Raw genomic sequence first — 14,099 nt, forward strand, 5'->3', positions numbered from 1 at the left:
AAATTGGGAATGTCTTTGCTCCAGATAAAAACAAATACCTTGATTCTGACAAATTAAAAAAATCATTCATCATTCATCTTAACTAAAAGAAAACCTTTTCAGGTGCATTGCATAGAATTTGATGCTCAGTAGGGCAATGAGCTCTTGAAATTTYTTGCTGTCTAAAAGCCACGGATTTCTTGCCTGAAGAATATGATCTCTTAGGTGAATTTCCTATTCTTCATGTTCAATAAAAATAACTCTTAATCAAATACTTAGCTTGAAACAATTAATTTCACTTCCAAGTTTTGTGGGAGATGATTGTGTAAATTGCTATGGCATCCATCTTTCTTCCTGGGGTTTTATGATGTTCTCATCATCATAGCTGAATCTGTTATTTTATAAGGAAATGTAAGTGATCKATTTCTTTGTCTCTTGGCCAAGATTCATCTGCTGCCCTTTTCTTTCTCCTAACTTTATGTTTGCTTTTAAAAATCTATGCTTCATCATTCCCTGAGGTACTTCCATTCACTTTTATTATATTTGTACAGTTCTTTGTAATACTTCAGGAATAATATTTATGCACAGSAGCATCATTTTGGTACACTGTGATTACAGCCAGTGGTCAGCCACAGAGAGAAGTATTACTTAGACACAAGTTTTAGTTACACTTGCTGTAATATTTAAGGTAGAGTTTTCTTTAAAATAATCTACTCCCATGCATTTTCAGAAAGAGTTTATCCTACAGCAATGGATCCTCAAATGCAGGAGCTCTTTTATATTATACTCTTCTGCTGTATTCTTTTAAACATAATTCATAAAGCAGTGGTTAAAAAAAAAAAAAAGATAAAAAAAGCTTGCTGCTCCTAAAGACTAATGTTAATGTTATTTTCTGTAAATGAAAGTAAACAACTGACTTTTGGGTTTGGTCTGAGTTGTTTGGGGGCTTTTCTTTGGTCAAATAACAAAATAAAAAAAAAWTTTTAAAAAATGAAAATTTGAAACAAAAATTAATTTTAATCATTAATTGATATTATTTAGATTAGCAATATTATTCTATCCTGTTCATAATGTCATCAGTAAATCAAATCAGMAAACTATTTKAATCTAATTTTMTTTTATTTTAAATTTTCCTSTTTCSTGAATATTTTTGTATGTGTGRTTTTCAAAAYTGTRTACGAGAGTAGGAAAGCATGAGTGACTGCCAACAACAATGAAGAGCTACTCAGTATAAGAACCTTCTTTTTTATTACTGTATTTCCCTTTTTGTCTATGCCAGGAAAAACAGTTGTCACAGAGGTGGCTTGCTGAAAAGGTTATTCTCAAGTTATGTTCAGATTCCTGGAAATTCCCTCTAACTGAGATGCAATTACTCAACATACCAGTATTTTCCTTTTTCCTTTGTTTTTCAGAACTCCCAGGATACTTTTCATAAACAATTGCACTGAACTCCAATACCTACACACAGGTTTTCTCTCACGCCCGGCTATGGAGAAAACAAAAACTTAACCTTAACTTTTTACTTTGTTAAGGTACCTGACTGAAATGTGATCAGTCTGCAATTTCACAAGCATTATGAATGTTTTTTTTATTTAAACAAGAAACGTCATGTGTTGGTGCTATGTCATTGTACAAATCATGTTCACCATGGACAATTCAAGAAAAGGAAATGAGTAAGCCAAGGCCAAAAGTTCAGAAGCTGTTGTCTACAAAAAAAAACAAAAAAAAACAAAAAAAACAAAAAAAAACAAAAAAAAACCAACTCTAGAAACAGTTACTTAAAGCTGTACCTGACAGGATGACCTGCAGGATTAGTTCTGTGCACTCCCTGCACGCAGTTCACCTTTGTCTGACCTGGATCTCACAAGGTTACAGTTGTAGACATCATTCTGTTTATTATTCTGTGGACTGCAGAAGCAAGAACAAGTTATTTAAGGAATTAAATTAACAGACATTTATCTATCACCCCAAAGGCTTGAATGAGAGGGGTAAACCTCCTCCTGATTCCAAGAAAAAAGTGAGTGTGCTGAAAATTTTATCATAGTATGTGACATAACACCATGCTGTTCTTACTGAAAAGTTTATTGAGAAAACAGTATATGTTAACTTTGCTCACAAAATAAAAGATTTCTCTTCTCAGTACTAATTTAAAGCCATTGGAGCCTTTGCAGAGGACAAATCACCAGAAATCAGATTGAAACCACCTTTGTGAATCAGGTTAAACTAGAATATGAAAAAGGACAGTAAAACAGATGTCATCTTGAATTTAGGACTASTCAGAAGTTCATGAATAGCAATTTTTATTCTTACTAACAAGGTACCTGCAATAATTAGACYATTTGAATGTTAAGTGTTTGAATTCTTGTAACCTGACAAATAATAACTATGGTATTTTTTTGACTGTTAGAACATTARTAACTCTAGCAAGAGTTTATTTTCTCCTCAATTAAATATATTCCCTTTTTGTCTTTTCAAATATTTTCAGTGGAATAAAAATGATTGACCAGTGCAAATCTAATGAAACTGGGTTTTTTTTTCTGAAAAAGTATTTTCCCATTGCTTCTTTTTCCTTTGAAAAAATAAAGGGCACATACAAGTACCATTTAGAATTACCCATGTACCTAATCTTTCAGATCTGGACGAGTGTAGTGTCAGAGATAAAGACTTGTCACATTGATCATATTTATGGTCCAAGACAATTCTAACAAGGGTTACTATTATCAGTCATAAAATTTTATATACCAAATTAAAAAACTCTGGATTTCAAGGAGTAAGTGTTCGCTTCCTGTACTGAATAGCCAGTAGAAAATGTCAGTGAATATGGTCTGAYTCTAGTCTAAAGATATTTCTCTGAATGTTGGTATCTAGAACATCTGTCTCTTTAGTGCTGTATGTAATACTATTCTCCAAGTTTAAACAGTAGCCACAGAGACCAGTATGGAAAATAAAATCAAGTTAATTTCCTTTTAGGGTACATTGACCTCGGGGAAAAAAAAAANGAGCTCAGAACATACTCCATAAAAGCTAAAGATTGCCTAGGTCAGAAGCAAGACAAAATAAGGCTGTGTAGGACTATTTCCTTCTGCATCATTAATTTATAATGATTTCAATAACTGCAGGCTCTTTTCTGCTCTTGTGTAACTTGTGCTGGTGACTGATCCCTTCCTTTTCCAAGCACAGCTGAGTCACGAATAAATATCTGGCAACATATCATCAAGAGGCAGAGCTGTAAAGAGACATCACACTTCAAATGTCATTTTGGTTTTTCAAAGCACGTGTGATAGTCCTTTTTGTCATCACTACAGCTAAAGAATGTGAGAGCAAAATGCTGGCTTAAAGGAAGACAAACAAACAGGTCAGAGGGTAGTTTACAAGTTTTCTCATCTAGTCAAGAAGATCTTGACCCCCTGTCTAACTGTGGGTAATTGGTAACAGTGGGACTCTTTCAATGGGAAAAAATAGACTGAAACTAAATAAAYACTGAAGAACTGTCCATTCTAAGCTATGCCAGAATTATTCTGAACTGGAGTTACAGTCCTGTGTCAAGGTGACACCTGCAGTCTGAAATTAAAAACAGAGAAGRGCAGATCTACCCTCTAAATATCTTTAAGTGAAGATAAGTGATAWTTTATTAATAACCAGCTCAGATAACAGCATCACAAAAAGGTTAAATACCAGTTTATTTGTAGCATTTTGACCCTGCCATGCTTTCATACATTGCCTCCTCTGAATCAACAGAATGACAGTGTGTTACATGCTGTCTTTCCATGCCCACCTTCAGGTGTTTAAGTGGTTTCAGAGTCTTATTGCCAGCCATGCCTATCATTATGCACCATATGGTAGCAGAGGCTCTTCATATTCCGAAGTTAATTTGTTATTTGTTATATTCCCTTTGCATCCCAAATATATACAGATATAGCAGAAGATTCTGTTAACATTCTTTTTGTTCCAACTAATCCAGCACAGAGCATACCTTAATTCTGGAATGCCCACTTTACTGCTTTACAGCAGCTACAGACATTTTAGGTGTTGAGGAMGTACTGCATCCTACATATTAAAAGATTTTCTGGAATTATATTTCTAGGCATATGTTAACAGCCAAATTTACTTTTGCAGATATTTGTCATTCAGTTTTTATTAAGATCCATTAAAAAAAAAAAAAAAAGTCAATCCCATTGTAATGAGAACTTCAAGATGTCTACAAAGCTCCAAATCTGTCCAAAAGATCAGTTCCTTTTATGTCATAAATGCAAGTGCATGGTTTACAGTGCACTAAGGATAATGCATTRTAAGAGATTTTTGGACAGTCTTCAAAAGGTAAAAGTTGGCCTTGGGAAGGTGGGGCAAGGAGGGGAATCACAATATCCGTGAGGAAAGCTTTTTCTTTTAATGACTGTTCCAATATTGAAAAAGAAATAACTTGATAGATTTTAATCTCAAAGGAACAGTTAAATGAATGATGATTTTCATTATAATGTGGAAAATATTTCACCCAGAAAAACAGATGTATATATATTTTAGAAAGGGTTTAAAAGTGCCCTACTTTAGTACTTTTATTAAACCAGCTTCTGTAATCTTTGTTTTAAAACCTTTTGCCATACTCTCAAAAATTACTAACAGGTCTCTCTGCCTTTCATTTCYGTAGGTCACTCTATAATATATTCAGTCACCCTTGGGAAGTATMTTTTTGGATATTCTAGTAAAGGCTTGACTCTTCAAAAAGTTTTTAAAGTACTCACTCAAGGAGAGCAACTTAGCACAGAAGCAAGTAAAAGTACTTGCCAATTATGCAGACCTGAAGCATAATATAGAGCAATGTAGCTTGTGTTAATTTAAGGTGGCTGAGAACAACTAAAGCCATAATTGCAAGACACATCTATTTCTCAYGAGAAGACAGTGAAGGGAACTCCACCAAATTACTGGAACTTCATTTATGAAGTGAGTTTCCATTCCTTACTTTTTGGATCACATGGTCTTTGTCCAGCACACAGGACTGCATGAATGTTATTGTATCCTCTTCTTTTTGGACAGATAATTCAAATTTATATGTGGTATATAGTTCCCACCTTAGTTACTGTTAAATTCTTTTTTTCCAGTCTATGTTGGCCTTCTCAATTGTTAAAATCATAGAAATAAAATTCCAGCCTGCTTGTTAGAGTGCTATTTCAACTTTCTATCTAGTATACCTTTTCCTAGCAACTTTATTTGGGTTTGTGCTTTTCCTCTATGTTCCTATACTGACAACCAAAACAAATTCCATTTTAAAAAATATTGATTTTTGACATACATTATCCCAGAGCAAGGAAGAAAGATTTCAAAAAATAACCATACTCCATGACAAAATATAAAATGGATTAGCTGAAAAGAACCTAAAACTCATTTTCCAAATGATAACCCAAGGATGAATCTGAAAAATTTTAACACACATCTCCCACATGCCAAATTCCTCAACTCCTGGGTAATCTTGGGATTATCACTGTTTACTCCCTTCTTATCTTTGCAAATAAACAAACTCTCTAAATGGAGGAGATTGTGACAGCAAAGCTTTTTTTAAGACCGAATTCAAAATCAAGTGAGTTAGTAGGAAGAATCCAAGTGATTTTAACAGGATGTGGCTTAGACTCTTGGGACATAACACAAGTTTACTGTTACGTATTTTCCAACTGATACAGTTGTAATCCTGGCTGACAATGCTGAATGCTTCAGTAAAGTATTAAATTATTAGAAATAAAGATTCAAGCATAGTCAGGATACACAAAAAGAAATTTAAGCATGAATACTAGGTGCAAAGTAACAAAAAAAAAGCTAGGTGAAATATTTATGTGATGTTAAATAGCAAAAAGCATCCATAGAAATTAAAGATTTTGATGAAATRCAATCAAAATTATGTTAAAAAATAATATAAAGGAAATTTGATTGTTTTCCACAGGGTTGGTTCAGAGTTCTGTGCTGTGGTCTGAATGGTTTTGGCTTATTGAATTGTTATAAACTTGATTGMAAGAAACTTAAATTCAAAGTATTTTTACTTGAGAAAGAAAAGATTACCCTGACTTCGGCAAAGATGCCTCTAACTAAATGCATGTAAGAAACTATAGTAGAATTCAAACTTTGCAAAGTTAAGCACAATCTGTATTTTGGTGTAAAGTAACAATTTTCCCTAAATAATTTAAATAAGCAACGTGTGTGTTACTCATTTTAAAGGAGCCAACACAGGGCTTTTCTCCTTTCTTTGTGTGCATATTGTCCCCAAGGTTCTTGAGTTAGCTCTGGCTGTCCAGTTCTAATATTGAAACACRAACATAGATTGCTGACTGTTACAAGGGCACTGAGGAATTCCCAGTATAATATACAAAATTCTCTTTTCAATAAGCAAACCCATCTTCTGCCATAGTCAGGTACTAAATGTAACTTCTGAGATAGAAACTGTGGTTTAAGTAACACCTATGACAATAGCTACATACTACAGGAAATCCTAAATAATTCTGCCCAGGTTACAGGTGTTTGTTTTGTTTTTTTTCTAATAGACTTCCTTGCCATGTTAAAAAATATATAATAACTATGATTCAAGCATATTCAAAAAAATAATTGATTCAGGTCCTTATTCATAACTTGAGGCAAATGACTCTTCCCTAATCCATCCCTTCTGTCTTTAAGGGACACCGACATATATTTGAAGTAGAAATATATTCTAGGTTGTTGGTTTAGTTTTATTTTTAAWTTTTTTTTCATTCATCCTTGTTAACAAGTTAGTAAAATTGRTCCAAAAASCMAAAMCYWMYTKRMMAAAAAAAAMMCCAAAAACCCACAGCTGAAAATCTTTGTGTTTAAATACACTGCAYACTCTTGGAACTAAAAGTTGTTTCATTTATTTGTCCTCCTTCAAAGCATTYCTTAAAAAGAGARAGCARAGGATTTTTCCAATTTATTTGCTTTTGRAGAACTACYATAACCATAACAAASACARAGTAACACATCATGGTTTGATGTTAAACATTTTTCCTTAAAATGTGAGAATAAATMCTGTTTGAAAAAAAATGTTATGTCTCATCAATGTATGTGCTAGGCATATGAGTCTTAATAGATTTTGCATCTAAAAAATACTGCAGCAGGAAGAAGATATCAATYRTTGAAGTAAGAAAATATGTAGAGAKAAAAACTTAGGTAAGTGAGAAAAAAAGTAAGTTAATGAGGAAATTGCAATCAGTCTTCGCATCATCAACCAGAAATAATTATCACAGCATGCTACCATTCAACTGTTGATTAAAGGTATTTGCTTAATATATTTGAAATAATTATGCTTGTTCATAAGGCCCTGTCAGCACTTCTRTTAGAAACTCTGTCCCTCTGGGTTTTGTACCTTTAAAATTTGTTCAGAGATGCATGCAAAATTTCATTAGTTTGAATTATAGCACTTTTAGTCAGATCTGATCAAAATCATGTATGTATGTACTTTGGTATGCTTAAAAACCCAAAGCTCCACTCTTGCATCCTTTATACATTCTTAGTCCCCAGTGAAGCAAAAAGAAATTACAGAAGCAAAAGAGAATGCAAGAATGCTCAGAAAAGACGCCTGGGATTTATATACATACAGTATATAAAATATCTAAGGCCCTCTGCATACAATTATCATTTATGAATTAATGATCATGAATTAATTTTCTCTTGTGCTTGAAGATGTTAACTTTTGATTTATAAAGTCTAGATGATAGTATTAGCACTAACTTTTTGCATAGAAATATGATTTACTTCTTTAGGCTAAGTTGCATTCTTCATGAGGAGACTTAAAATTAGCTAGGAATTACTTTAATTCCCAGTGCTGACATTTGTTAATATTCCATTTCATGTTGCAACAAARGCTATTAAAATCTTCCTAGATTGTTTTTAGAAGAGATAGACAGTTTTTTGTTCAGTTTGTGCTTATACTAATGACTTGATAAACATATAACTCAACGTACCAAAAAATTGGGTTCTACACGTGATGCCAGAATGGTTTTTGTTTGTATATTTCCTTCATATATATTTGTAGTTCTGTAGGCTATTGTTTAGTTCTATAGTTCCTGGCTAGCTCCAGTACTTTACCTTTTCCCTACCCTGATAAACAGACAAAACACAYTCCTGGGGGTCTAAGGCYCGTATCCTAYCTTGGTTCTTCCTRGGASTCAAGGTTGAAACCAGCTCTGCCAGGCACATTTTCGTAAACAAAGTTTAGTTCCAGTCTAAAAGGAGTCAACAGAAGAGGCRGAACCAAAAAGGGGGAATTACTTCATCACTTGTGCTTCTAATTGGGGGCTCTTGTCAATTATGCTAATTCGCTAAACTGAAAAACCTTTATTCATCCTATGTGGGGTGAGCATTTTCCCATATCTGTCCCTGGAGGCCTCCAATAAAGACCAGCCTTTATGTTAGCTCCTATGCTAATATTGTCTTGAAAGTGTGCTGTTTTATCTCTAGGCCTTTAGAGCATCACGTGGAGCTGGATACATTTATATGAATATTTGTTGGAATTGCCAAACMCTAAACATAAGTAATGAGTAAGATTTCTATTGACTTGCTAAAATATTGGAAAGAAGGATGAGGTCCCCCTTTTGTCTTCTTCTCTCCACTATAAACAAACCCAGCTCCTTCAGTCACTCCTCACAGGGCTCATTCTCCAGACCCTTTTCCATCTCTGTTGCCCTTCTCTGGACACGCTCCAGCACCTCAATGWMATTCCTGATCTGAGGGACCCAGAACTGGACTGAGGACTTGAGGTGTGGCCTCTCCAGTGTCGARTGCAGAGGRACAATCACTGCCCTGGTCACTGGCCAAGCTCTTCTTGACAAAAACCAGGTTGCCACTGGCTTTCTTGGCCACTTGGSCATGATGCTGACTCATTCTTTAGTCCTGTCTAAGTCAACTGTTTTTCTTCTGAGCTCAATTTTGAGTGTAAATTATTAGAGATTTAAGACATTTTGCTTTATAAACACAATTAACCCCTACCTCAGGACAAAGCAGGAGGATTTTGGGTATTCAGTATCTGAGCATTTTTCATCCTGTTCCTCTGTACATCCTCAAAATCCAACTTAGTTCTCCCTGGCCTGAACTGTTTTCACCATGGCTGCTACATTTAAGTCCTTATGATGTGCTATGGAGAAGAGAGTTATTTTCTCTTTTTCTCTGCACAGAGATGGTGACAGGGAATGATTTTGAAGGGTACCTGAGAAGGACTATTTCCACTTTAGAACCATTAGATTTCTTCTCTGAAGTCTCATACAATTTAAAATTCCTGTATCTCACTCATCTCTGGGRTAATTTCACTAAACTAACTGATCCTGCAGCGACAATAACTGCTTTCATATTTTTTTTTTCCTTGTGAGTTCAATGTTTCAAAAGTCAAAATTATTCAATTGACCTGAAAGTGAACATGTTTTTCCCTGCTGGTAAATCTATCCATCATTTACATAGTATTATACTATGGACAATATATTCCTAAATGTATATTCAGCCAATCACTAACAAGATATAATAATTCAAAATGAATTTAAGTCAACTCACGTACGAAGGTTCTGACATGCTATGAAAAATGAAATAACATTGTTAAAAGCAAATGTGCTGTGAAAACAAAAGAGCTGAAAACCAATGGATGTGTAGTTTTGAGAAAATAGTATTTTTCTTTAAAATATCATAGTTTTAACACTAAATATGTTTCAGATCAATAGAAAAATATGTCCAATTACCTKTTCTGTTCGTTTTTCCCTGTATTTCTGTAAGTTTGTGCAGACACAAGAGAGGCAGAAGAGTATAAAAATGAAAATATAATTCATATAAAAAAAWTAATTACATCAGTTAACAATTTAAAATTATGGATGTAAACATCATTGTTTGCCACAAAAWTTGCCACAAAACCCAAATGCCTTTACCCTTCCAGTTACTGGAATTACAATTATTGTCCAGAATGTGACAAAAACCTAAGGAAAGTATTTAGAGTCACCATCAGAACACTAATTTATCACAATTATTGGTTGGGTTTTTGTTGTAAATGGAAAGACACTATCAAAGTTATTTTTTACATTATGTTCACTTTCAACACTCCACTAATATTATATAATCAACATCACGTTTTATTTTCCTTAGTAGTCCAAGAGCAACATAGATGTTTCTTTTTATTAATCCTATTCACCTAAGTAGTTTAAAATCCACATTTCCAAACTTCAAAGCAAAATAGCCTTGCTGTACCTCTCAACATTAATTTTTTGACTAGCATCCCACAGGTTTCAGAGGTCCATGCAGATAACTTCCCAGCTACAATCATGATCTTCCTGAAGCAGGCAAAATAAATTTGGCTTTACTTTCTGATCCTTTATTGTATCCTCATTTTGATGCAATTGAAACTACACAGGATRCTACTGAAATAGCCTTGAGAAGTTTCACTGGTTTTGCTGTTCTTTAATATATTTAAACGGCCATCTTACAAATATTTATAACTGCATTACCCCAGAATATTCGTTTTAGCAAACAATTAGAGATGTGTATGTAAATATAGCAGAAATGAAAGCTGAAACTGTTTTTAGTCAAGATAAACTTCTTTGTTATTGCGCAGACATGATCACAGTRTAACTCTAAAACGTTTTAAAATCTTCTTTCAGCCCTATCTATACTATCCCTTCCTCCAAAGCCAAAGTAAAGGAAGATGCTGACCCYGAGATGAGCTCAGTTGGTCAGAACATGGTTCTGATAATATCAGGGTCACAGGTTCAATCCTTCTATGAAACATTCACTTAAGAGTTGGATTGGATGATCCTTCTGGGTGCCTTCCATCTCAGACTATTCTSTGATTCTGTTATTGGCTATTGTGCCTGGTACATCCTTATTTGCAGCATTTCATATCTGTGAAACAATCCAGCTGTGTGCTGCTCACACAGCTATATCTTCCCAGAGAATTCTTGTGTGGCCTTTGAAGGCTCTCACATGTAATGATTAAAATTATAATTATCTTCTCCAAATGRGAGTTAATTTCTGACACTGGTGATGCTCTTAGGATGCACTATATGATTTAATCATGATCTTATGCAAAAATTCTCACTCTTATTCACTCTTGAACATTTTTCCCTATGKTGGACTGTCTGTGTTTATTTCTAGCTGGTTATAACTAACTTCCCATAAGAGATCTGCTTCTTCTGGTCATTCTTATGGAATGTATTTAGGTAGACTCTATTAGGTTATTGATAACAAACTTGTATTTCTTTTCAAGAATCCACAAGACTGCAGCCTTTCTTAATGTGAATGCCTTCAATTTTACTGTTTATTAAACTATGAAACAACTTATACAATAAATGGCAATAAATGGCAATAAATCATATTGTCTTGTATAGGTACATCAATGGGTTCATTGATCTTCATTCATTTTTTTCATGTTGTCTCATAGGTATTTCTTAGCAATCTTGCTAAATTACAACTATTCATGTCTTTTTCCACCTAGAAGATATTGAGGAATTTTCATTTATGCAGGTCTTGCCCATATATATGTCACATAAGGACTTGTAAAGTTACATTAATTATAAGTGAAATGAGAACAAAACATGTACTATAATATTCTGTTCTCACTCTGGATCTTCTATACAACATCACAACTTAGAGAGTCAAGCTATCACATTTGTCAAGAATTCAGCATGAGTTTCTCAATTAAAAGTGCACATGTTTGACTTCTTTCAAACTATCTATGTTTCAATGAGAAGCAGGTTCAGTGCCAGGCAATCATCAGTAAAAATTTACCATTCTTATTTACATTAAAATGTCAATTCTCAGCTTCACAAGGTCCATGACATAAGAGTTTTGTTAGACTGGTCACTTTTCTGATACTGYTTCATCATATGTGCCAGTTTAAACACATATTCTGTAGACTCACTTTTAAGGTAACAAGAACTGCCATAGTGTAAGTGATGATTTGTCACTGTTTTATTGTTGGCATTTTATGTCACTGTCTCACCTGTTTTGTACTCTAAATTRATAGTGGATATTTCACCTGAAATGAAGGCAGGAGAATGGAGATTGAAAAATGGGCTGACTTGTCAGGCATGTACAGCACAAGTTGAAGTCTGATTTTTGTTTCAATATGTTCAAAACAAATTCCATAAATATTGAATTAAGAAATATCCGCATGTTTTAGCCTTTGAGCATTGATTTTACTAGAAACAGAGTAGTTGTCCAAAGACCTTTAAATGCATACCTTTATTCTCTCTCTTTTTYAAAATGTTTTTCAAAAGAAAAACATTTCAGTCGCATGTATACCTAGGGGAATCTGTCACAAAACTAAAMTGTTTTATATCTTTAAAGATATGCAGGCACCTAGGTTTCCATCAATAAAGACAGACCATGCAGCATGTTATTGAACATGCTCAGAATGTGGTGCTGTAAAAGACAGTTTCTCTTGTAACCTCCTCACACCTATTTTTAGCTGCCCCCCTGACATTTGCTGTGTGATCCATGTTTCTATGCGTAAAAAGATGATGCCTTTATATATTGATAAATTCACTTAAATTTACTTTGCCAAACATGTTCTATCTTTAATGTGCAAGCAGAGAAACTAGGGTGAGGACTCCTTGCTCCAGGACATCTGGGAAATAATCCCTTTTTCTACTCACACCCTCTGAATGTCAGAATGCATTTTCACGGTGACAAAGTTTAAAGAAAAGTTCAGTCTACACTACATCTCACTGTAAAGGGCACATTTCTTAGACTGTCAGAAATCTTGCATSCTTCACCTATGTGACAAATTTTGGTTACGATTTTATTCAAACAGAGAGATGGATAACAGCATCAAACATACTGAGAAAAGTGTGTATCTGGTCTGAACTCTCCTATCCAAAGAGGTGATTTAAAAGTGCCTGAGTTCCACCCATGGCAGAGAAGCAGTTTGTCATTCTTTCTATTAACCAATTATTTGATTTTCACTATGAATTTTGTAGGAAGCGCAAAGGTATAAGATGCGAGGTTTAGTTCATAGATAGAGAAACTTCACAACTTATTCTGATATGAAAGAGTAAAAATACTTGTTACTTCTTTGAACATGATTAATAATTTTTTTTTTACATAGTTATTAATGTGGAAACTGCCAACCTTAAAAAAACACCCACATACAAGACAGTTCTTGAGTTACTTTTGTTTGTTAACACTTTTCTAATGAACAATACAACTGCAAAAATTACTAGTGGAGTATCAGTGTTTTATAGTGTATAGAATGGCATAATTTTATGWGGTTTCCAYAGCAACCAGAGTATAAGGTAAACTTAAATAATTGCTCTTCACTGCAGTCAACATAAAGGKTGTCCAACTTTGCATCAAAGAATTGATACAAGAGAAACACTTTCATATTTYATTATTTTACCCACTAAATGAACTGCTCAGTCATAAAAGGTGTTATTTTTGTTAAATGGCACATCTGAGAAACAAATAACTATCTATTTACTTAAGCAGGCATCTAGTTTCTTTCAAAAAATTTAAGCATTTAAATATCTGCTGTCAGATGCACTCAGATTGCCTCCATGTTGTCAGAGCAGAGCATCATTGACACGTAGGTGGGAAGTAAATTTTAAGTTGCAGCTTTGATTTTGTCTACTGCTTTGAAATTTATTTTGTATAAACCTTGGTAATTTTGTTTTGTGTATTTTTAACAACTTTTTTTGGAAAAATTGTCTCACTGTGTTGTGTTTATTAGATAGTGGAACACATCTTACTCATGTTTCTTTGTGAAGAAAAGGTTTTTGTCTCAATTTCAGGTGAAATCAATTATCAATTATCAATTATCAATTATCAATCAATATCTGTAGTGATATATTCATTATTTAGTTATCTTTTATTAAAGTATTTTATTTTTTTTCTACTGCTGAAAGAAATGCTATTTCTAGTATTGTTTTTGTTTTTCAATTTTTTTTTTAAATGAATTGCAGTATCTCTCAAATCTGTGTCTATTTTTTAATGCACTGTTTTCTTCTTGTATTCTTACAATTACATTGATCTTTGAACCTGTATTAATGCCTTTCATGGTCTGAATTGAAGACAAGTCTATCCCTCTGGGCTGTGCTCAAATCTTCTTTAGAAAACAAATTAGCATAAAGAAATGTTTTGCAAGTTGTTTTCATCAK

Source organism: Malurus melanocephalus, unplaced genomic scaffold, assembly GCF_030028575.1.
Source record: "Malurus melanocephalus ecotype Western Australia unplaced genomic scaffold, MMel_1.1 scaffold_119, whole genome shotgun sequence".
Lineage (NCBI taxonomy): Eukaryota > Metazoa > Chordata > Aves > Passeriformes > Maluridae > Malurus > Malurus melanocephalus.